The sequence below is a fragment of the Ambystoma mexicanum genome, chromosome 3q (assembly GCF_040938575.1).
Source record: "Ambystoma mexicanum isolate Mex_15411 chromosome 3q, UKY_AmexF1_1, whole genome shotgun sequence".
NCBI classification, from domain to species: domain Eukaryota; kingdom Metazoa; phylum Chordata; class Amphibia; order Caudata; family Ambystomatidae; genus Ambystoma; species Ambystoma mexicanum.
Window position 1 is genome coordinate 1,060,989,773 of NC_090926.1, and position 25,676 is coordinate 1,061,015,448.

The 25,676-nt window shown below is 47.2% G+C and overlaps 1 protein-coding gene across 1 annotated transcript in view; it reads left to right on the top strand.

The window, feature by feature from the left end:
* Window positions 1-25,676, top strand: part of GCGR (glucagon receptor) — an 800,864-nt gene that overhangs the window by 577,615 nt on the left and 197,573 nt on the right. The gene's annotated exons all lie outside the window — the stretch shown is intronic.

Genomic DNA, 25,676 nt, shown 5'->3' on the forward strand with positions numbered 1-25,676 from the left:
GAGTACAGAATGCAATGAATGTATTGGCTTTGGTGAGTACAGAATGATATGCTTGTTTTGGCTGTGGTGATTACAGAATGCTATGCATGCATTGGCGGTGGTGAGTACAGAATGCTATGCATGCATTGGCTGGCTAGGGTGAGTACAGAATGCTATGCATACATTGGCGGTGGTGAGTACAGAATGCAATGAATGTATTGGCTTTGGTGAGTACAGAATGATATGCTTGTATTGGCTGTGGTGAGTACAAAATGCAATGAATGCATTGGCTGTGGTGAGTACAGAATGCTATGCATGGATTGGCTGTGGTGATTACAGAATGCTATGCATGCATTGGCGGTGGTGAGTACAGAATGCTATGCATGCATTGGCTGGCTAGGGTGAGTACAGAATGCTATGCATACATTGGCGGTGGTGAGTACAGAATGCAATGAATGTATTGGCTTTGGTGAGTACAGAATGATATGCTTGTATTGGCTCTGGTGAGTACAGAATGCAATGAATGCATTGGCTGTGGTGAGTACAGAATGCTATGCATGCATTGGATGGGATGAGTACAGAATGCTATGCTTGCATTGGCTGGGGTGAGTACAGAATACTATGCATGCATTGGCTGTGGTGAATACAGAATGTTATGCCTGCATTGGCTGATATGCATGCATTGGCTGGGGTGAGTACAGAATGCTAAGCATGCATTGGCGGTAGTGAGTACAGAATGCAATGCATTGGCTGAGGTGAGTACAGAATTTTATGCTTGCATTGGCTGGGTGAGTACAGAATGCTAGGCTTGCATTGGCTGGGGTGAGTACAGAATGCTATGCTTGCATTGGCTGGGGTGAGTACAGAATGCTATGTTTGCATTGGCTGTGGTGAGTACAGAATGCTAAGCATGCATTGGCGGTAGTGAGTACAGAATGCAATGCATTGGCTGAGGTGAGTACAGAATTTTATGCTTGCATTGGCTGGGTGAGTACAGAATGTTATGCTTGCATTGGCTGGGGTGAGTACAGAATGCTATGCTTGCATTAGCTGGGGTGAGTACAGAATGCTATGTTTGCATTGGCTGTGGTGAGTACAGAATGCTATGCATGCATTGGCTGGGGTGAGTACAGAATGCTATGCATGCATTGGCTGTGGTGAGTATAGAATGCTATGCTTGCATTGGCTGGGATGAGTACATAATGCTATGCTTGCACTGGCTGTGGTGAGTAGCGAATGCTATGCATGCATTGGCTGGGGTGAGTACAGAATGCTATGCATGCATTGGCTGTGGTGATCACAGAATGCTATGCATGCATTGGCGGTGATGAGTACAGAATGCAATGAATGTATTGGCTTTGGTGAGTACAGAATGATATGCTTGTTTTGGCTGTGGTGATTACAGAATGCTATGCATGCATTGGCGGTGGTGAGTACAGAATGCTATGCATGCATTGGCTGGCTAGGGTGAGTACAGAATGCTATGCATACATTGGCGGTGGTGAGTACAGAATGCAATGAATGCATTGGCTGTGGTGAGTACAGAATGCTATGCATGCATTGGCTGTGGTGATTACAGAATGCTATGCATGCATTGGCGGTGGTGAGTACAGAATGCTATGCATGCATTGGCTGGCTAGGGTGAGTACAGAATGCTATGCATACATTGGCGGTGGTGAGTACAGAATGCAATTAATGTATTGGCTTTGGTGAGTACAGAATGATATGCTTGTATTGGCTGTGGTGAGTACAGAATGCAATGAATGCATTGGCTGTGGTGAGTACAGAATGCTATGCATGCATTGGATGGGGTGAGTACAGAATGCTATGCTTGCATTGGCTGTGGTGAGTACAGAATGCAATGAATGTATTGGCTTTGGTGAGTACAGAATGATATGCTTGTTTTGGCTGTGGTGATTACAGAATGCTATGCATGCATTGGCGGTGGTGAGTACAGAATGCTATGCATGCATTGGCTGGCTAGGGTGAGTACAGAATGCTATGCATACATTGGCGGTGGTGAGTACGGAATGCAATGAATGTATTGGCTTTGGTGAGTACAGAATGATATGCTTGTATTGGCTGTGGTGAGTACAAAATGCGATGAATGCATTGGCTATGGTGAGTACAGAATGCAATTAATGCAGTGGCTGTGGTGAGTACAGAATGCTATGCATGCATTGGATGGCGTGAGTACAGAATGCTATGCTTGCATTGGCTGGGGTGAGTACTGAATGCTATGCATGCATTGGCTGTGGTGAATACAGAATGTTATGCTTGCATTGGCTGATATGCATGCATTGGCTGGGGTGAGTACAGAATGCTAAGCATGCATTGGCGGTAGTGAGTACAGAATGCAATGCATTGGCTGAGGTGAGTACAGAATTTTATGCTTGCATTGGCTGGGTGAGTACAGAATGCTAGGCTTGCATTGGCTGGGGTGAGTACAGAATGCTATGCTTGCATTGGCTGTGGTGAGTACAGAATGCTAAGCATGCATTGGCGGTAGTGAGTACAGAATGCAATGCATTGGCTGAGGTGAGTGCAGAATTTTATGCTTGCATTGGCTGGGTGAGTACAGAATGTTATGCTTGCATTGGCTGGGGTGAGTACAGAATGCTATGCTTGCATTTGCTGGGGTGAGTACAGAATGCTATGTTTGCATTGGCTGTGGTGAGTACAGAATGCTATGCATGCATTGGCTGGGGTGAGTACAGAATGCTATGCATGCATTGGCTGTGGTGAGTATAGAATGCTATGCTTGCATTGGCTGGGATGAGAACAGAATGCTATGCTTGCACTGGCTGTGGTGAGTAGCGAATGCTATGCATGCATTGGCTGGGGTGAGTACAGAATGCTATGCATGCATTGGCTGTGGTGATCACAGAATGCTATGCATGCATTGGCGGTGATGAGTACAGAATGCAATGAATGTATTGGCTTTGGTGAGTACAGAATGATATGCTTGTTTTGGCTGTGGTGATTACAGAATGCTATGCATACATTGGCGGTGGTGAGTACAGAATGCTATGCATGCATTGGCTGGCTAGGGTGAGTACAGAATGCTATGCATACATTGGCGGTGGTGAGTACAGAATGCAATGAATGCATTGGCTGTGGTGAGTACAGAATGCTATGCATGCATTGGCTGTGGTGATTACAGAATGCTATGCATGCATTGGCGGTGGTGAGTACAGAATGGTATGCATGCATTGGCTGGCTAGGTGAGTACAGAATGCTATGCATACATTGGCGGTGGTGAGTACAGAATGCAATTAATGTATTGGCTTTGGTGAGTACAGAATGATATGCTTGTATTGGCTGTGGTGAGTACAGAATGCAATGAATGCATTGGCTGTGGTGAGTACAGAATGCTATGCATGCATTGGATGGGGTGAGTACAGAATGCTATGCTTGCATTGGCTGTGGTGAGTACAGAATGCTATGCATGCATTGTCTGTGGTGATACAGAATGTTATGCATGCATTGGCTGGGATGAGTACAGAATGCTATGCATGCATTGGCTGGGGTGAGTACAGAATGCTATGCATGTATTGGCTGTGGTGAATACAGAATGTTATGCATGCATTGGCTGGGATGAGTACAGAATGTTATGCTTGCATTGGCTGGGATGAGTACAGAATGCTATGCTTGCACTGGCTGTGGTGAGTAGCGAATGCTATGCCTGCATTGGCTGGGGTGAGTACAGAATGCTATGCTTGCATTGGCTGTGGTGAGTACAGAATGCTATGCATGCATTGGCTGTGGTGAATGTAGAATGTTATGCATGCATTGGCTGGGATGAGTACAGAATGCTATGCATGCATTGGATGGGGTGAGTACAGAATGCTATTCTTGCATTGGCTGGGGTGAGTACAGAATGCTATGCATGCATTGGCTGTGGTGAATACAGAATGTTATGCATGCATTGGCTGGGATGAGTACAGAATGTTATGCATGCATTGGCTGGGATGAGTACAGAATGCTATGCTTGCACTGGCTGTGGTGAGTAGCGAATGCTATGCCTGCATTGGCTGGGGTGAGTACAGAATGCTATGCATGCATTGGCTGTGGTAATTACAGAAGGCTATGCATGCCTTGGCGGTGGTGAGTACAGAATGCTACGCATGCACTGGCTGGCTGGGGTGAGTACAGAATGCTATGCATGCATTGGCGGTGGTGAGTACAGAATGCAATGAATGTATTGGCTGTGGTGAGTACAGAATTATATGCTTGTATTGGCTGTGGTGAGTATAGAATACAATTAATGCATTGCTGTGGTGAGTACAGAATGCAATGCATGTATTGGCGGGGATTAATACAGGGCAGCATGTACAAATTGGCTGAGCTGATCACAGAACATTCTTTATTGTGCACGGTGTGTACAGCATTCTGTGTGCATTGGCTCGGGTGAATATAGAAGAGTGTGTGATGTGTACATGGGCTGGAGTGAGCACAGAACATTCTTTATTGTGCACGGTGTGTACAACATTCTGTGTGCATTGGCTGGGGTGAATACAGAAGAGCATGTGATGTGTGCATTGTCTGGGGAGAATAACGTGCAGTATAAGTGCAATAGTTGGTTGAGCACAGCACTCTTTTTGTGTGGGGTGTATACATGCTCCGTGTGCATTGGATGAGTATAGCAAACTATAAGTATCCTGACTGGGGTGAATATAGAACTGTCTTTGGCAGGTGTGAGTATAGCACTGTTAATGTGCCACATCTGGGCTGATCACAGAACATTCTTTATTGTGCACGGTGTGTACAACATTCTGTGTGCATTGCCTGGAGGGAATACAGAAGGGCATGTGATGTGTACATTGTCTGGGGTGAGAAACGTGCAGTATATGTGCAATAGTTGCTTGAGCACAGAACAATCTTTTTGTGTGGCGTGAATACATACTCCGTGTGCAATGGCTGAGTATAGCAAAGTATGTGTGAGTATAGCACTGTTTATGTGCCACATCTGGGGTGGCCACAGGGGATTCTGTATTGTTTAAGCTCTTTATAACATTCTGTGTACATTAATAGGTGAATAAAAGGGCAGTGTGTGTGTGTGTGTGTATGTGTGTGTACATTGTCTTTGTTGAGTATAGAACAGCATGCACGCTTTGGCTGATGTGAGTGTAGAAAGGTATGTGTGCATTGGCTGGGGTGAGTATGGAAAATACTGCATCGCTTAGTGTGTGTAGGCCATTCTGCGTCCATTGGCTGGGGTCAGTCCAGGGCACTATAGCTACATTGGCTGTGATGACAGACAAGTCTATGGAGCTCATTTTAGAGGGCCTGTAACGTAAACTTAATGTGAAAAAGTGAAAAAGTCATGTTTGGCTCATTTTCATTCATTTAAGTGGCGAGAGGATGCATTCCCGCCGTTACGATTCCGTCTCGCCCTTCCTCTCCGCCTTATGAATAAGTATTTGCGGCAGCATGACGTATTCAGACTGGCACAAATGCTGTGAACTTCCATTGACTTCACCGTCTTTTTGCACAGGTGAAAAAAACAGGCGGCTTCCATAGGAATCCATTGTAAACGCTGCCTGTAATTCACATGGCCACCAATCTACACTCCCCTTTTCCAGTCGGCCATACAAAAGTTGAAAATTATGCAGAGGGGGCCTGTGTACGCCAAAGTGTAATTGTAACCAGTCCCCTCCACTTAAATGAGTTCCTATGTATGGATACTGCCATATTTTAAAGCATTGTGTGTGCATTGGCTTTAGTGAGTACAGAACATTCTCTGGGGTGTAGGGTGTTTGCACTGCATCATTCACAGTTTACAGTATAATGTGTGCATTTGCTTTAGTGAGTACAGAACATTCCCTGGAGTGTAGGGTGTTTGCACTGCATCAGTCACCACCACAGTTTACAGCATTATGTGTGCATTGGCTTTAGTGAGTACAGAACATTCCCTGGAGTGTAGGGTGTTTGCACTGCATCATTCACAGTTTACAGCATAATGTGTGCATTGGCTTTAGTGAGTACAGAACATTCTCTGGAGTGTAGGGTGTTTTCACTGGATCAGTCACCGCCACAGTTTACAGCATTATGTGTGCATTGGCTTTAGTGAGTACAGAACATTCTCTGGTGTGTAGGGTGTTTGCACTGGATCAGTCACTGCCACAGTTTACAGCATTATGTGTGCATTGGCTTTAGTGAGTACAGAACATTCTCTGGGGTGTAGGGTGTTTGCACTGCATCATTCACAGTTTACGGGGGGGCGTGGCCAGCGCCGATGGTGTAAAGACGTGTCTGTGAGGAGCTCCCGTCTCGATCCTGGCCTAGATCCTTAATTCGATCGATATTTTTGACCTGAACAAGATCCAAGCCCATACTCCGGTGGGGGAAGCGATTCTGGCCCTGCTCGGCGCAGGAACGAAGAGAAACGGAGCCGGCGTCCCTGAAAACGCAGCATCCGAACTGATACCCCCGGGAGAAACAAGATGGCGGACGGCGCCGAGGCCTGACGGAAGAGCAGTTTAAGCCGGCAGCGAGGCAGCGGGGAGAAGGTCCAACGGGCGCTGCCTCCTTCGTCGCGTCGAAGGAGTCCCTGTGAGTAGAGCGGAAAGACCCCAGTGGAAACCAAGCGCAGGACCGGCCGCCCTTGGATCTCCCTCCCCCCCAGAAGCCCCCGAGCGCACAGGAGAGCCTCCGCATTACCCAGGGGAGCGAACGGAACTACATCCGAGGCCCTGGGACCGCTGCAGAGGAGACACAGGGGGTGAGCGGACCGCTGCCATTTCGAGGGAGACCCGTCGGTGAACTGCCAGCCGCGAGTGCGGTGGTGCTCCGTGAGCCGGAGAGGCAGCAGAGTTAGCGGACCCTTGCCGCTGTCGTTACAGCGTACTGCACGGGGCCCTCCTCCCTCCCTGAACAGGCAACCGCTCGGTTGAAGAGGGAACGGTCCACGCTCAGACGAACCGGAAGACTTGTAGACCCTAACCCAACACCGGGGAGCAGGAACTCGCCCGTGCCGCAGACAGCAGGGCCTAGCAGGGTTACAGGACAGTGGCCCAGCGTGCTGAGAGATCGCAGAGCACTCCATTGCCCAACCGGGAGAATACCCTGCGCAGGAGCGTATACTTAATTGCACCCCCCTGTGTTCTCCGGTGCCATCACTGACTATCACTGTGCATCACTGCATAACGCTCGCCTTGTTACTCACTGTCTGGGGGCTCATATCTGCCTCCACAACACTAGGAGGGACTAATGTCTACTTTACGAAACAAAAACAGGGGTGCAACAATCATGGACTCGTTCTCAGGGGCTAAACCTAAACAGCCCAGCCAATATGAGATCCCCACACAGACGGAACCCCCTGCAACAGTTGATGACCCCAGCAACGCCCAAGTGCTGCAGGCCATTGCTACACTCCAAACGTGCATGGAGACCAGGATAGATGAACTTAAGGTGGACATGCAGCTCATCCGCCAAGATGCCCGCAACCTAGCGGAAAGAATAAACACGGTGGAAATAAAACTCCAGGACACCACAGACACTGCCAAGGACTTAAAGCACAAAGTTATCGCACTTGAGAAACAAGTGGCTCATCTCGAGGCGAGGTCTGAGGAAGCAGAGGGAAGGGCCCGCCGCAGTAACATCCGAGTCCTTGGCGTTCCGGAAGGGATGGAAGGTACTGACCCCACAGAATTTATTGAGTCCCTATTAATGCAAGAGGTTGGAGCTGGCAAGCTTACACAGGGATTCTCCGTCGAGAGAGCCCACTGCTCCCTACAGAAACGATCCCCACCGGGATCACACCCACGCCCGATGATAGCCAAGATCTTAAACTTTCGCGATAGAGAGACGATCCTCAAATTCTCGAGGGACGGAGGCGAGATCAGACGCAATGGCTCCAAGATCGTTATCTACCCAGATTATACCCCGCAAGTGCAGCGCGCCAGGAACTCATTTATACCTATCAAAGCCCAACTGCGGAAGCTGGATCTTAAATACATGCTCCTGTACCCCTCGCGCCTTAAGATACTATACAAAGGCAAAGCTGTCTTCATGGAGACTCCGGCAGCAGCCACTATGTGGATGGAGCACAATAATTTGGCTGAGGGAGAAGATCACGCCCTGACGCCCAACGGCTGATCACAAACAGATCTCTTTGCTGTAATGATCAATTAGTTCTTTCAAGGACGGGAGCTATATGGACTACCCACGGACATTGTCACAACCCACCCCACCCCAAGCATGGCTGGCCTATGGCCAACACCACATCCGCACCTCACGACCCGGATCGGCCAATGGGTAGCGGAAGCCCCCGAGCGTTGTCCTCCCAGAACGACTGCTGGGGGCAACACACAGTTATCTTTCATATTCGATCCACCTGTTCGAGTGGAAGTTAAATTTGTTCATAAGTCTCCGTTTAATATATCAACACAACAATCATGGGCAACAGGAAGATTACAATGCGCATTGCTGACGGCCGACCCAGGGGGCATTTGTTCAGCACACGAAGCCGGCTTGAAGACGGACGAGACTGCCATGAGTTCAGCGCTCCAACTCCTCTGCCACCATCATGTCTACACGCCTTAAGATCGCCACTTGGAATGTGAGGGGTTTGGGTACCTACTTACGCCGCAACAGAGTTAAATCCTATCTACACAGGAAGAAGATAGGGCTGGCCCTATTACAAGAAACCCACTTAACCAAGGAATCCACCGCGACGCTCCAATCATACTGGGGTGGACAGGGGTTCGGGTCCGCCTATTCTAAATTCGCAAGAGGGGTGTTCACTTGGATCAGCCCTCACATCCCCTTCCAGCTTAAAAAAGCCGAACAGGACCCGGAAGGAAGGTACGTGATACTCTGGGGCCACATCGAACAAACAGAGATATGCATTGTCAATTCATACCTCCCCAACAACAATATCCCTGCGCACCTCACTATGTTGTACACAAAGATTACACTGTATAGAGACACATTCTTTATCTGGGGAGGCGATTTTAATTGCGTCAGTGACTCAGTGCTTGACAGATCTGCTCCTCCCTTGGGGGGCCCGTCGACCGCTACCACCGCTATGAATGTCATGCTGAACCGCCTAGACCTGGTAGACATCTGGCGGGAGCAACACCCAGGGGATCGAGGCTATTCCTTCTACTCCTCGCCACATAATCTTCACACCAGAATTGACTACCTCTTTACCGGCAGAGAAAGCTTTCCCCAGATTGCTTCTTCCAATTATTTGGGCCGCACCATCTCTGATCACTCTCCCCTGGTAATTGAATGGAACATAACTGGCCCCAGACCTCCTATACCTACATGGAGGATGCCCACCGAGGCACTTAAAGATTCGGAGTTCAGGGAAGATCTCAGGGAATCCCTAGAGAACTACATTCGTGAGAATAAAGACAGTGTTGACCACCTAAGCACAGTCTGGGATGCTCTCAAAGTGGTTGTAAGGGGAGAGGTCATAGCAAAGGCTGGAGGAATGAGGAAACGCCTAAGAACTGAACTTGAATTACTAGAAACTGAAATAGAACAGCTAGAATCCAACACCCTGGACCCCCAACCGCAGGAAGACAGGCTTGCCAGTACTAGGGCCACCTGCAAGGAAGCTTGGGACAGACTGGCCAAATTTGATTACATCACCAGAACCAATAAAGCACACGCCCACGCTGATAAACCTGGTAGACTGCTCGCCTGGCTGTGTAGGAAAGAACACCCTAAACATTCGACTACAGCCTTAAGAGATGCTGATGGCACGCTACATCGGACCCAACATGGGATTAACGACACTTTCGGGCAGTTTTATGCCCAACTATACTCCCATAATGACGTGGTGCCCCCTGAGGAAATTTCAAACACCTTGGATGAAATTGGCCTGCCCCTACTCCCGCTGTCACATAAGGAGGCTTTGGATGCTGATATCACCATAGATGATATAACCGATGCCATCAAGTCTCTGGCCACTTGTAAGGCCCCGGGCAGTGATGGGCTACCTGCTGAATTTTACAAAACCTACGAGCCGGAATTGACTCCGCTGCTGCACGAGGTGTTCCTAGAAGCCTATGAGTCGGGTATCCTGCCTGGGAGCATGCGTGAGACTTTGGTGGTTCCGCTCCTCAAGCCAGGTAAACCTGCAGATGACTGTGACTCCTATCGCCCTCTCGCGATGCTCAATTATGATGTCAAAATTCTTACAACCATTCTGGCTAAGCGGCTGTCCAGGGTGATCGGAGGAGTGGTGCACCCCGACCAGAGCGGCTTTGTGCCGGGCCGCAACACCACTGCCAATCTTCGTAGGCTACAACATCTATTATCACATTCCACTCATGTAGGGGAATCTTATGCTTTGCTCTCTTTGGACGCCATCAAGGCGTTCGATTCTATTTTCTGGGAATGGCTAATTGCGGTGCTTCGGGAGTTTGGCTTTGGAGAACGATTCGTTAGATGGATCACAGTTCTCTACACTAAACCACGAGCACGAGTAAAATCTGGCCGGCTCATCTCCACGGCATGGGACATACAAAGGGGCACGAGGCAGGGCTGCCCGCTCTCCCCTATGTTATATATACTTGGGCTCGAACCCATCGCCATTTTTTTTAGGAAACAGTTCTTCGATGCTGGTATAAGGCTAGACGGGGTGGACCACATAATTTCCCTGTATGCAGATGATGTCCTCCTTTATGTGAGGGACCCGCAGTTGAATGTCCCGACCATGCTGGAGGTCCTCGGCAACTTTGCCAAGGTATCAGGCATACACTTCAGCAGACATAAGTCTTGTCTGTTTCCGTTGGGTGCCCTCCAAAACACACACGTCGATGACCTCCCCTTGTTGGGTATAAGTTGGCGCCCCATCACGTTCCGCTATCTGGGCATTAATATCTATCACACGCCCGAACTTATGCACGTCAATAACACGGCAGCGGCGCTGCCTCCCTTGCGCAAGTCGATTAGGTTTTGGGCTCGCCTCCCCCTATCCATGATGGGCAGGGCTTCCATCATCAAGATGATTGTTCTCCCCAGATTTCTTTATGGTTTCCAAAACATTTTTTATTATATTAGGACACCCTTCTTTCGCCTTTTGGGGAAGATACTTAAAGACTTCCTGTGGGGAATTAGTAGGCACAAATTTGCATTATCCACGCTGACCCTACCCTATGAGCAGGGAGGCATTCGGCTCCCTGATCTGGAACGATACTACCTGGCTGCCCAACTAAGCTTCGTGGCTAAATGGCTAGCCGATGATGACACCCCCGAAACAATGCTTTTACAACGCTCAATTGCTCCGATCCGGCTAAACGAACTCATCTGGGCCCCTCAATGTCTTGTGAATGGGATCCCATATTTAGCTACCCTGGGTCGTCAGATATGGCAAAGGGTTAAAATTCTTCTCCACTTGAAACATAGATATACTCCGGACACACCGCTCCTTGCCGACCTGTGCCAGAACTCTGTAGACCTTGCTTCCATTAGATACTGGGAAAGGCTGGGAGTGTACACTTGGGGGGATCTATATAACGAGGGCTCCTTCCGGGATTTCTCCTCCTTGCAGTCAGTCGATGGCGTCCCAGCTGGCCAATTCCTTTGGTACTTAAAGATCCGTAAATTTGCTCGGACCAAATGGGACGCGTGGCCAGAAGAACCTGAAACTGACCCCTTCATAACACTCCTATATAGTTTGGGAGATGGATGGAGGCCTGTGTCCCGTATATACAGCCACCTAATCGATAGGCCCAATCCCCGCAGTCAGGCTCTCAAACTCAAATGGGAAGGAGACTTGGGGCATGAATTGTCTGAAGCAGAATGGGGCAGAGCACTAGCGTTTCCCAACGTGGTATCTAGAAACTCTAGATTTAAATTGATTCAGCTTAATATGTTATATCGCTCGTACCTGACACCACTTAGAATAGCCAAAATATATGAGCTACCCCAACATAACTGCCCTTGGTGCGGCAGAGATGAAGCAAATCTTTTACACATGTTCTGGGGATGCGTCCAGGTCCGGCAACTCTGGGCGAGAGTGGAACTCCTCTGTAGCGAGGCAGGCATGACCAGATATGAGTGGACCCCAAAGGAGTGCCTTCTCGGAACGTATCCCAGACTGGCCAATTTCAAACACTCAGTTAAGCTCATGGACCTAGTATGCATTCTGGTCAAAAGGACCATTGCTATGGCCTGGACGCGACCCGGAGGCCCACGATACCAGGTATGGCGTAACGAACTGGAGCGCTGGATAGGGGCAGAAACCTCTGCTTGGGAGGATGGTGTTACCACATCCCCCGAAGACACGAGCTTGGCACTTTCTGCCTGGAAAACTCTCACCTGGGCCTTACTTAATCCCCCCAATGACGATAAACCCCCTTGAGTAACTTGCCCCTATGGATACATGCTATCTGACACGGAATATTTGCGCAGTCCCTAACCTGAACTTATTTGTTGCCTGATCTCCCCACGTTGCTTACGCCACTGACCATACGGAGACTTGTTAATGTTGTTTACATTTTGTTGTTTCTGTTTAATTGTTAATTTCTATTTGGCCTATTTTGTTTAATCCTGACTTATACCAATGTGATCGCACAATGTTACGATGCAACTGTCTCTTATATAAATGCCAATAAAGAAATTTGAAAATAAATCATTCACAGTTTACAGCATAATGTGTGCATTGGCTTTAGTGAGTACAGAACATTCCCTGGCGTGTAGGGTGTTTGCACTGGATCATTCACAGTTTACAGCATAATGTGTGCATTGGCTTTAGTGAGTACAGAACATTCTCTGGCGTGTAGGGTGTTTGCACTGCATCATTCACAGTTTACAGCATAATGTGTGCATTGGCTTTAGTGAGTACAGAACATTCCCTGGAGTGTAGGGTGTTTGCACTGCATCATTCACAGTTTACAGCATAATGTGTGCATTGGCTTTAGTGAGTACAGAACATTCCCTGGAGTGTAGGGTGTTTGCACTGCATCATTCACAGTTTACAGCATAATGTGTGCATTGGCTTTAGTGAGTACAGAACATTCCCTGGAGTGTAGGGTGTTTGCACTGCATCATTCACAGTTTACAGCATAATGTGTGCATTGGCTTTAGTGAGTACAGAACATTCCCTGGAGTGTAGGGTGTTTGCACTGCATCATTCACAGTTTACAGCATAATGTGTGCATTGGCTTTAGTGAGTACAGAACATTCCCTGGAGTGTAGGGTGTTTGCACTGCATCAGTCACCACCACAGTTTACAGCATTATGTGTGCATTGGCTTTAGTGAGTACAGAACATTCCCTGGAGTGTAGGGTGTTTGCACTGCACCATTCACAGTTTACAGCATAATGTGTGCATTGGCTTTAGTGAGTACAGAACATTCCCTGGAGTGTAGGGTGTTTGCACTGCATCATTCACAGTTTACAGCATAATGTGTGCATTGGCTTTAGTGAGTACAGAACATTCCCTGGAGTGTAGGGTGTTTGCACTGCATCATTCACAGTTTACAGCATAATGTGGCATTGGCTTTAGTGAGTACAGAACATTCCCTGGAGTGTAGGGTGTTTGCACTGCATCATTCACAGTTTACAGCATAATGTGTGCATTGGCTTTAGTGAGTACAGAACATTCCCTGGAGTGTAGGGTGTTTGCACTGCATCATTCACAGTTTACAGCATAATGTGTGCATTGGCTTTAGTGAGTACAGAACATTCCCTGGAGTGTAGGGTGTTTGCACTGCATCAGTCACCACCACAGTTTACAGCATTATGTGTGCATTGGCTTTAGTGAGTACAGAACATTCCCTGGAGTGTAGGGTGTTTGCACTGCATCATTCACAGTTTACAGCATAATGTGTGCATTGGCTTTAGTGAGTACAGAACATTCCCTGGCGTGTAGGGTGTTTGCACTGCATCATTCACAGTTTACAGCATTATGTGTGCATTGGCTTTAGTGAGTACAGAACATTCTCTGGCGTGTAGGGTGTTTGCACTGCATCATTCACAGTTTACAGCATTATGTGTGCATTGGCTTTAGTGAGTACAGAACATTCCCTGGAGTGTAGGGTGTTTGCACTGCATCATTCACAGTTTACAGCATAATGTGTGCATTGGCTTTAGTGAGTACAGAACATTCCCTGGAGTGTAGGGTGTTTGCACTGCATCATTCACAGTTTACAGCATAATGTGTGCATTGGCTTTAGTGAGTACAGAACATTCCCTGGAGTGTAGGGTGTTTGCACTGCATCAGTCACCACCACAGTTTACAGCATTATGTGTGCATTGGCTTAAGTGAGTACAGAACATTCTCTGGAGTGTAGGGTGTTTTCACTGGATCAGTCACTGCCATAGTTTACAGCATTATGTGTGCATTGGCTTTAGTGAGTACAGAGCATTCTCTGGAGTGTAGGGTGTTTGCACTGGATCAGTCCCCACCATAGTTTACAGCATTATGTGTGCATTGGCTTTAGTGAGTACAGAACATTCTCTGGAGTATAGGGTGTTTGCACTGGATCAGTCCCCACCATAGTTTACAGCATTATGTGTGCATTGGCATTAGTGAGTACAGAACATTCTCTGGCGTGTAGGGTGTTTGCACTGCATCAGTCACAGTTTACAGCATAATGTGTGCATTGGCTTTAGTGAGTATAGAACTTTCTATGGAGTGTAGGGTGTTTGCACTGGATCAGTCCCCACCATAGTTTACAGCATTATGTGTGCATTGGCATTAGTGAGTACAGAACATTCTCTGGCGTGTAGGGTGTTTGCACTGCATCAGTCACAGTTTACAGCATAATGTGTGCATTGGCTTTAGTGAGTATAGAACTTTCTATGGAGTGTAGGGTGTTTGCACTGCATCAGTCACCGCCACAGTTTACAGCATAATGTGTGCATTGGCTTTAGTGAGTACAGAACATTCTCTGGAGTGTAGGGTGTTTGCACTGCATCAGTCCCCACCATAGTTTACAGCATTATGTGTGCATTGGCTTTAGTGAATACAGAACATTCTCTTGAGTGTAGGGTGTTTGCACTGGATCAGTCCCCACCATAGTTTACAGCATTATGTGTGCATTGGCATTAGTGAGTACAGAACATTCTCTGGCGTGTAGGGTGTTTGCACTGCATCAGTCACAGTTTACAGCATAATGTGTGCATTGGCTTTAGTGAGTATAGAACTTTCTATGGAGTGTAGGGTGTTTGCACTGCATCAGTCACCGCCACAGTTTACAGCATAATGTGTGCATTGGCTTTAGTGAGTACAGAACATTCTCTGGAGTGTAGGGTGTTTGCACTGCATCAGTCCCCACCATAGTTTACAGCATTATGTGTGCATTGGCTTTAGTGAATACAGAACATTCTCTTGAGTGTAGGGTGTTTGCACTGGATCAGTCCCCACCATAGTTTACAGCATTATGTGTGCATTGGCATTAGTGAGTACAGAACATTCTCTGGCGTGTAGGGTGTTTGCACTGCATCAGTCACAGTTTACAGCATAATGTGTGCATTGGCTTTAGTGAGTACAGAACTTTCTATGAAGTGTAGGGTGTTTGCACTGCATCAGTCACCGCCACAGTTTACAGCATAATGTGTGCATTGGCTTTAGTGAGTACAGAACATTCTCTGGAGTGTAGGGTGTTTGCACTGCATCAGTCCCCACCATAGTTTACAGCATTATGTGTGCATTGGCTTTAGTGAATACAGAACATTCTCTTGAGTGTAGGGTGTTTTCACTGGATCAGTCACCGCCACAGTTTACAGCATTATGTGTGCATTGGCTTTAGTGAGTACAGAACATTCTCTGGTGTGTAGGGTGTTTGCACTGGATCAGTCACCGCCACAGTTTACAGCATTATGTGTGCATTGGCTTTAGTGAGTGCAGAACATTCCCTGGAGTGTAGGGGGTTTGCACTGGATCAGCCACCGCCACAGTTTACAGCATTATGTGTGCATTGGCTTTAGTGAGTGCAGAACATTCTCTGGGGTGTAGGGTGTGTGAACTGGTTCAGTCACCGCCATAGTTTACAGCATTATGTGTGCATTGGCTTTAGTGAGTGCAGAACATTCTCTGGGGTGTAGGGTGTTTGCACTGGATCAGTCCCACCATAGTTTACAGCATTATGTGTGCATTGGCTTTAGTGAGTACAGAACATTCTCTGGAGTGTAGGGTGTTTGCACTGCATCAGTCACAGTTTACAGCATAATGTGTGCATTGGCTTTAGTGAGTACAGAACATTCCCTGGAGTGTTTGCACTGGATCAGTCCCCCCCCATATTTTACAGCCTGTATGTGCATTGGCTTTAGTGAGTCCAGAACATTCTCTGGAGTGTTTGCACTGGATCAGTCCCTGCCATATTTTACAGCATTATATGTGCATTGGCTTTAGTGAGTACAGAACATTCTCTGGGGTGTAGGGTGTTTGCACTGGATCAGTCCCACCATAGTTTACAGCATTATGTGTGCATTGGCTTTAGTGAGTACAGAACATTCTCTGGAGTGTAGGGTGTTTGCACTGCAACAGTCACAGTTTACAGCATAATGTGTGCATTGGCTTTAGTGAGTACAGAACATTCCCTCGAGTGTTTGCACTGGATCATTCCCCGCCATAGTTTACAGCATTGTGTGTGCATTGGTTTTAGTGAGTGCAGAACATGTTCTGGGGTGTAGGGTGTTTGCACTGGATCAGTCCCACCATAGTTTAGAGCATTATGTGTGCATTGGCTTTAGTGAGTACAGAACATTCTCTGAGTGTTTGCACTGGATCAGTCCCCGCCATATTTTACAGCATTATATGTGCATTGGCTTGGGTTAGTGTAGCTCATTATGTGGTCTGGCCATTTGCTGGAGTAAGTACAAAACAGACGTGTACTTTGGCTGGGGCCAGTGTTGAGCGGTATGTGCAAGGGCCTGCTGGGTGAGTACACACATTCTGCATTGATTAGGCTGTCAAGACTATTCTGCGTGTATTGACTGGGGTGAGTACACATGTACTCGCAAAGAGAACAGGACTCACCCCATGTCCTTCTTCGGTGGGTAGAACGCATTTTGTGTACTTTGGCTGAGGTGAGTTCAGAGCATTCTTTTTTTGTGTACAGCTCTCTGTGCGCATTGGCCGGAGTGCACCACAGCCAGGGTGAATAACGAATAGTATGCATACTTTAGAAGGGGTGAATATGGCACTGTACACATGAAATAGCTGGGGTGAGTACAGGACAGTCTGTATTGTTTAATGTGTGTAAAACATTCTGTGAGTATTAACGAGTGTCCCTATGTGCTCTGACTCCCCCAAAAACATGCATTACCGACTTTAATTCTGGCATTAATGCAGTGGGTTAGCAGCTGCCAGCTGCTAAAAAGGGACAGATTCCATAAGAAACCATGTTAAATGGCTGTCACCGTGAGACCATGGCCAGGGACGTCGTTTCACCAAAATGACAGGGAAAGAGGAAGTGACATCGGCTGACTATTGGCTTCTGGTGACGTCATGGGAAGTGATGTAATTTGACCCCACCCCCAAGTGACATCACAGGAAGTGATGGCACATAACCTTTCACCCCTCAGCAGAATAGGAAGTGTTATCACAGAGCTTTGTTCCTCAGTATACTAATAATAATATGGTTAGGATATCACTGTAATACGATATACATTTCATACAAGAATGGATCACCATATGTAGCGTTAATCGTGTGTATAGGCCCATATTACCAAATGACTGTGAATGTAAGCAGACATCCAACACAACAATCTGGAGTTTTGTACATCCCTCGGGCTAAACTGTAAACAGACAGCGCATCTCGAAGAGGCCTAAACCCCAAAGCGCAGACATCCACTGCCTGCCAAGTGTCTGACCTCAGATTGGAAACAGCAAGTGACTCACAAGTCTAACCGGAAGACAATCATGGGCTGTTCCACTTCATACTTTTACACTTAGACAATATGGATTTTCTTGTCAATAGTGAACTTTGAACCATTGTACAGCAACACACTCCCACCAGTCACCCAGAGCTGGAATATCCCCCTACCTTGTTCACCACGTGCACTCCACCATCCACTGCAAATCGCTAAGGGCCCTTAGTCAACAGCTTTAAATGTCTGGCACCCACTCCTGCCCACCAACACCTTACACCTTCATGTTTACACAGTGCCACCCTGCTGTGCCGCTTGTAAATTCCCTGACAGATGCCAGTATCACGTTCTGCTTCTGGAGGCTGCCTGTAGTACCAGAGTTGGCCTTGTGCACCCCCAACACTGTCTTGCTTAAGCAAGCTGCTCTTGTTTGCCAGAGATGTCAGTGGGGCTGGGACAGGATCAGGATCATTGTGACCACGCAATGAAAATATCACAGTAGCACTGCTGCTCGCCTGGAAATTTTCAAAATAATATATAAAAAATGGTGCAATTTCTTTCATGTGGCTTCTTTCCAAACTCCATACTGTACATTTCCACTTTAAATCACTTCCATGACACAGGTACACCCACTTTTAGTACATTAAGCGATCCATAGACACGCTGTACAGTAGAAGCCTACCAGGGTAGCTCATCAGGTTGACAGACCGATACTGAGATGTTATATATTCAAAACTAAATGCTGTATCATATCAAATCACAAGTGTTTCAAGGCGCGACGAGGCAAGGGAGGGGGAACAGAGATAAGACAGACAATGATCCTACTAGGCCAGGTGTCATTCAGATCGCACAAGTTCATGGGAAGGGGGAAAGGGGGAAGGAGGAAAGTGCGAGGGGAAGGGGACCATGCAGTACATGGTATATTAAATAACAATAAGTAGCATCCGGCCAGCTGGTGGCGAGTGTAAGGGTAGTGCAGACATCAGGTGTCAAGTGCTAGTGGTGGAACTGTAGGGGTACAGAACAGTCCCTAAGTGTGGGGGGTTGCCAGGAAGGCAGTGCAGGTGTGCAACTGGTGTATGGGGGGCCTGGGCTTGAGAGCAGGGGGGTTGCCAGGTGACCAGTGCAGGTGACCAGTGCAGTTTCAGTATCTGCCAGGAAGTCAGCAGAGGAGAGGAGAAGAAAAGCAGAAGCAAAGAGAAAGGTTTTGAGGTGCTTCCGGAACCGGAGATGATTCTCCTCAAGTTTCAGGGAGGCAGGAGGCTGTTCCAGAGGGAGACCTCAGCCGAGGAATGAGATCTACCACCAACTTGTTGCTTGGAGAAGCGACTGACCCTGAGGGAGTTGGAGGCGGATGAGCGAAGAGCTTGAGAAGGAAGATATCTTGAAGAGAGAGCTGAAGGTATTGAGGCCCCAGGCCCCAGAAGGCCTTGTGGACAATACAGGAGGTTTTGAACTTAATCCTTGCAGCCACTGGGAGCCAGTGCAGAGATTTCAGTCCTGGAGAGATACGATCCCTGGCCTTGAGGCCAAGGACAAGCTTCGCAGTCCTGTTCTGGATGAGTTGCAGAGGGCGAAGAGTAGAAGCAGGCAGATTTAGAAAGGGGCTGTTGCAATAGTCCAGCCTAGAGAGAACCAGAGCTCTGGAGGCAGTGAGCTTCTGGGGGAAGGAGAGGAAAGGAAGAATGCCTCTGAGGAGGTGTAGCTGGTAGTGTGACTTCTTAGAGACGCCCGAGATGTGAGCAGAGAAGGAGAGTGTGGAGTCGAAGATGAGCCCGAGGGTTTTAGCCTCACAGGTGGGAGCAGAAGGATGGTCAAGGGAGGCCGGCCAGAGAGTGACAGGAAAGGAAGGAGCAGGTGTTCCAATCAGGAGAATCTCGGTCTTACTGGCATTAAGGCAGAGATCATTGGCGACACACCACTCCTGGATGGCGGCCAGGCAGTCAGAGATGAGGGAGGGAGAAGAGGTGGCTGAGTGTAGCCTGAAAATTAGCTAAGTGTCGTCCGCTTAGCTCTGGAAGCATAGAAAAAGATCTATAAAATGTTTTTGGCCAGGGTATGGGTTGGGCTGGTTGCTTGCTTATATTCAGGGCAGAGGTGGGGATATTTCTGCCCCAGTAGTGAAAATCAAAAGTTGGCACCCATGAACCTACAGTTTAATTTCCTAAAAACTGCTCGTCAGCACAACAGAAGCATTTATTTGTGATTAACCAGTTTGACAAGCATATAACATCTTTATAAATATAACCTGTGCTAAAACACAGAGGGGCACACAAATAACAGAGTATGTGTGGTGTCTGACAAAAAAACATTTCAACGAAAACTAGTGAACGCAAGCAGCATTTTTCAATTTGGAAATGACTTTTGTTTTTTTATGGAAGTGTGAAATGCACATTTGGAAAACAATAGAGTGTCTAGCATGTAGAAAGCCTGTATAAAACGCAAAGGAAGGGCACAAACATGACAGGATATTTGTGTGGTAGTCCAACAAATATCTGTGTTTTTGAGACAGCTACTAATAAATAATAGTGCAACAAAGAGGTTTTTGAGATTCTTAATATAATCGTGAAGGCATATGTTATTCCATCTGTTTATAGAGAGGAAATAATTGGGGCAAAAAAATATTGGTAAAAATTTAGAGGTTTATAAATATCCCCACCCCGATATTGCCTGCTAGTAGCTCTCCACTGTTGACCTCCACTACAAGTAGCTCTAGCTAACGTAAAGGATGGAGACCCCTGCTGTAGGCGATTTATCAAGTGTTGGAAGCGAGTTGTGTTCACGGAACGGATGCCTCATTCATACACCGCCTGCAAAAGCACTTGGTTTTACATCAGCATGGATTCCTATGGAATTCGTCTGTTTTTAGCACTGACTAATATAAGTTAAATTCCACAGGAATCCATTGTAAATGCCTCCCGCTAATGCCACATACTGGGGCGTTTACAAAGTGTAAAGGTCATGTCACCTCTTTTTAAATATTGTTTGCACTTTGTAGTGCAAATCAATTGCACAGAGGGGAACATATTTCATGGAAGTTCAAACGTAGCTGCTCCCCTCTTTGCCATTTATTTATTATTTTTTTTAATGATACTCAAAGGGTCTCATTTTCTGTAAAGGGTAAAATGTACAAGTTTGCACCTAGTGCAACAAGTCGCACTTAGTGCACAAAGGTGCCCCCGTCAATTGCAGTCATTTGTACTTCTAAGTGCAAAGGAAAGTTGTAAAAACAGGCGCTATCGTGTTTTCGCCTTCTGTTTGCAACTTGTATTGCGAATAGTGTAAATACAGCTCGCCATATACGCACGGCAGTTTCCGTGTACAATGTGTTCCTTTGGAATTCCCCTGCCTTGGATATATGCTAAAAAGCAGGTGGGTCCTTTAGGAAGGCATGAAATGACAGGCTGCTGTAAAACTAAGTTGCTCTTGTTTGCGGTTAGGAAGGGAGGCAGGCGCAGTCCTCACGGAACGTGCCCCCATTCCACCTCCAGAGCCCATAGAATAGCCTGGAGCATAACAAAAGCCCTGGAGACAGGTGTAACACCTTCATGCCTGTCTTTAGTCCCGTTGTGTCCCCTTTGGGGACTTGGAAAATGAGCCCCTGCGTGGGCATTGAGTACACCCAGTGCCTGACCTTCTGTGTGCAATAGATGTAGCGTGTGGAAGATTCTGCACATTGGCTGGGAGAGTACATGGCATTTTGTGTGCATGGGCCTGTGCATGGACGGAGGGGGCCCGAAGACCTTTACCTGCAACAACACTCTGCACATGGTCTGACATTGAGTTGGTAAACGTGTGCAGAAGTGGGTTCGTCCCAGGAAGCGTAGAGTAAGCGCGCTCTGCTCACATGCAGCAATTAACTTAGATAGAGAAAGGGAGCACTTTGCACCATTAAAGCAATTTAACTCATCATCGTAATCACACATATTAATATTTGTCTACAACAACGTTATCAGCGGCCTTCTGTGTAAACAATGCTTCAGTGTAATGTGAAAATCACACCCCCTCGAGCGTATACACATGGCAAATACTCAGGGCTGGCTGTGCATGTTGCCTCTTATTTCACTTCTGAAGTGTCACAGCTCGCTCTTCTAGTGCTCCTGCTCTAGGGCACTATACCTTTACCCTATAGACCACTCCGAGGCTGGCGACTAATACATAATGGGTGAGGGGGTATCGACCTAGTGGCCCCCTCACCCATTACGGAGCATTTTGACCATTGTTGCTGAATACATATTCCCTAAATATCACACGTTGGTTACATTTTAACAAAAAACACCCCTTTTGGTACTATTCAAACAGTCTGTCACTAAAGGAATGACTTGCCATTTGCAACTGTGGGCCACTTTTTCATTGGTGCCCATGACAGTTTTACGCTCCAGTCCAAGCATGTGAGCTGCCCCTGCCCATTTAAAAAAAAAAGGAAAAAAAAATGTCAGGATGGGAACTCATGCCCCCCCCCTGCATTGCGGCCATGTGCTCCTGGGGGGGTGCGCCCCACAGTTTAAAGACCTCTGCTCGAGGGCATCTCTGGCCCTTTCCTCTTCTTATTCACGCGCTTCTGTTTCGATGCTTACGGGTACTCAGACAGCTACATGTGTTGCTTGTGATCACCTTACGGCTGCCCCCTCTGATCCCCTGTCGTCTTCCTTTATTCAAATCTTACCCCACCTAATTCGTCTGTTTAATACCTCTCTAACTCCCGCAGTCTTTCCTTCTTCCTTTGAACTCGCAATTGTTGTTCCTGTTTGGAGTAAACCCTCCCTTTGTGCGGCTGTTCTATCTAGTTTCTCTTCTTCCTTAAATCTCTAAGATCCTTGAAAGAGCGGCCGCCTCTCAGGATTCGTCCAATGTGAAGCGCCACTCTCTGCGTGCACCTCTCCAATCTGAGATCATTCTGCTGACGCTGATCTACTCTGTTACCGGCTCTCTTCTGTCTGCCCGCTATGATAAAGTTTCTTCTCTCCTTACTTTATTAGATCTGTCTGCGGCCTTCTACACGGCTGATTGTGCTATTCTATCTGATGCCTCCCACATGGCTGATCGTGCTATTCTATCTGCAGCCTCCCACACGGCTGATCGTGCTATTCTATTGGCTGATCGTGCTATTCTATCTGCAGCCTTCTACACGGCTGATCGTGCAATTCTATCTGATGCCTCCCACATGGCTGATCGTGCTATTCTATCTGCTGCCTCCTACACGGCTGATCGTGCAATTCTATCTGATGCCTCCCACATGGCTGATCGTGCTATTCTATCTGCTGCCTCCTACACGGCTGATCGTGCAATTCTATCTGATGCCTCCCACATGGCTGATCGTGCTATTCTATCTGCTGCCTCCTACACGGCTGATCGTGCAATTCTATCTGCTGCCTCCTACACGGCTGATCGTGCAATTCTATCTGCTGCCTCCTACACGGCTGATCGTGCAATTCTATCTGCTGCCTCCTACACGGCTGATCGTGCTATTCTATCTGCTGCCTCCTACACGGCTGATCGTGCTATTCTATCTGCAGCCTTCTACACGGCTGATCGTGCTATTCTATTGGCTGATCATGCTATTCCATCTGTGGCCTTCTACACAGATGATCGTGCTATTCTATCTGCTGCCTCCCGCACGGCTGATCGTGCTATTCCATATGTGGCCTTCTACACAGCTGATCGTGCTATTCTATCTGCTGCCTCCCGCACGGCTATCTGCTGCCTCCCGCACGGCTGATCATGCTATTCCATCTGTGGCCTTCTACACAGCTGATCGTGCTATTCTATCTGCTGCCTTCTACACGGCTGATCGTGCTATTCTATTGGCTGATCATGCTATTCCATCTGTGGCCTTCTACACAGCTGATCGTGCTATTCTATCTGCTGCCTTCTACACGGCTGATCGTGCTATTCCATCTGTGGCCTTCTACACAGCTGATCGTGCTATTCTATCTGCTGCCTCCCGCACGGCTATCTGCTGCCTCCCGCATGGCTGATCATGGTATTCTATCTGCTGCCTCCTACATGGCTGATCGTGCTATTCTATCTGCAGCCTTCTACACGGCTGATCGTGCTATTCTATTGGCTGATCATGCTATTCCATCTGTGGCCTTCTACACGGCTGATCGTGCTATTCTATCTGCTGCCTCCTACACGGCTGATCGTGCTATTCCCTCTGTGGCCTTCTACACGGCTGATCATGCTATTCCATCTGTGGCCTTCTACACAGCTGATCGTGCTATTCTATCTGCTGCCTTCTACACGGCTGATCGTGCTATTCTATTGGCTGATCATGCTATTCCATCTGTGGCCTTCTACACAGCTGCTCATGCTATTCCATCTGTGGCCTTCTACACCGCTGATCGTGCTATTCTATCTGCTGCCTCCCACACGGCTGATCGTGCTATTCTATCTGATGCCTCCCACATGGCTGATCGTGCAATTCTATCTGCAGCCTTCTACACGGCTGATCGTGCTATTCTATCTGCTGCCTCCCACACGGCTGATCGTGCTATTCTATCTGCTGCCTCCCACACGGCTGATCGTGCTATTCTATCTGCAGCTTTCTACACGGCTGATCATGCTATTCTATCTGCTGCCTCCCACACGGCTGATGGTGCTATTCCATCTGTGGTCTTCTACACGGCTGATCGTGCTATTCTATTGGCTGATCATGCTATTCCATCTGTGGCCTTCTACACAGCTGATCGTGTTATTCTATCTGCTGCCTTCTACACGGCTGATCGTGCTATTCTATTGGCTGATCATGCTATTCCATCTGTGGCCTTCTACACAGCTGCTCATGCTATTCCATCTGTGGCCTTCTACACCGCTGATCGTGCTATTCTATCTGCTGCCTCCCACACGGCTGATCGTGCTATTCTATCTGCTGCCTCCCACACGGCTGATCGTGCTATTCTATCTGTGGCCTTCTACATGGCTGATCGTGCTATTCCCTCTGTGGCCTTCTACATGGCTGATTGTGCTATTTTATCCTCTGGGCATTCTTTGCTTGGCACCGCTGGTACTGCTCACACATGGCTTCTTCCCATCTCTCTGGCAGTTTCTTGGGCTGGACACTCTTATTCTGCTACCTAGAGTTTGTTGGTGGCCCAGGGTTTGGTTCTGGGCCCTCTTAATTTTTCACTCTATACTATCCATGGCCATGATTTCTTTTTTCATTTCTCCTATCACATTTACGTAGCCGGACCACAGATTTATTTTTCATTGTCATCCTTTTCAGAGTCTCTGCCTTCTAATCTTTCTGCTTGGCCTTCATTTATTCCGTCTTGGATGACATCTATATTTCTTAATTTAAATTTAATTTACCTCTCTCTATTACAGTTCGTAAACGTGTGTTATCTTCAACTCTTAACTTTCTTTTGCTCCTGAAATTTTTTCGATTGCTTTTGTTGTTTTCATTTATGTAACATTCATAGAGCCCAATCCATCAGATTTATTTTGGTGAAAATCGTGTGCAATATAAAATACAATAATACCAGCTCCGTAACACAAGTCAAAATCATGAATAGAAGCAACATTGTTTCAACGTAGACATACCATGACAAATTCATATCAATATGCAAAATAACAGTTTGAAATAATATCGAAGAATTCCTCCCCCTATTGATATGATACATTTCGATGAACTATGAAGGCCATATACTTTACACCTGAGTTATACCATCGGATATTCTAAGCAATCTCCAAGAGTTGGGAGATTCCCTGCAAAGAAGCCACATATTATTTATAAATACTGTAAAGAGATATTTTCCTCTCACTGCCATATAAAAGTGGCATGTATCTAAGCGCTGGCCGGGGCATCTAAGCGCTATCGTTCAGCTACGTGCACGGAAATTGCTAAAAAAGAAACTTGACCTGCTCTAGGGCACAGATTACACTTGTCTGTATGTTCAATCTTCAATCAATGGATAAACA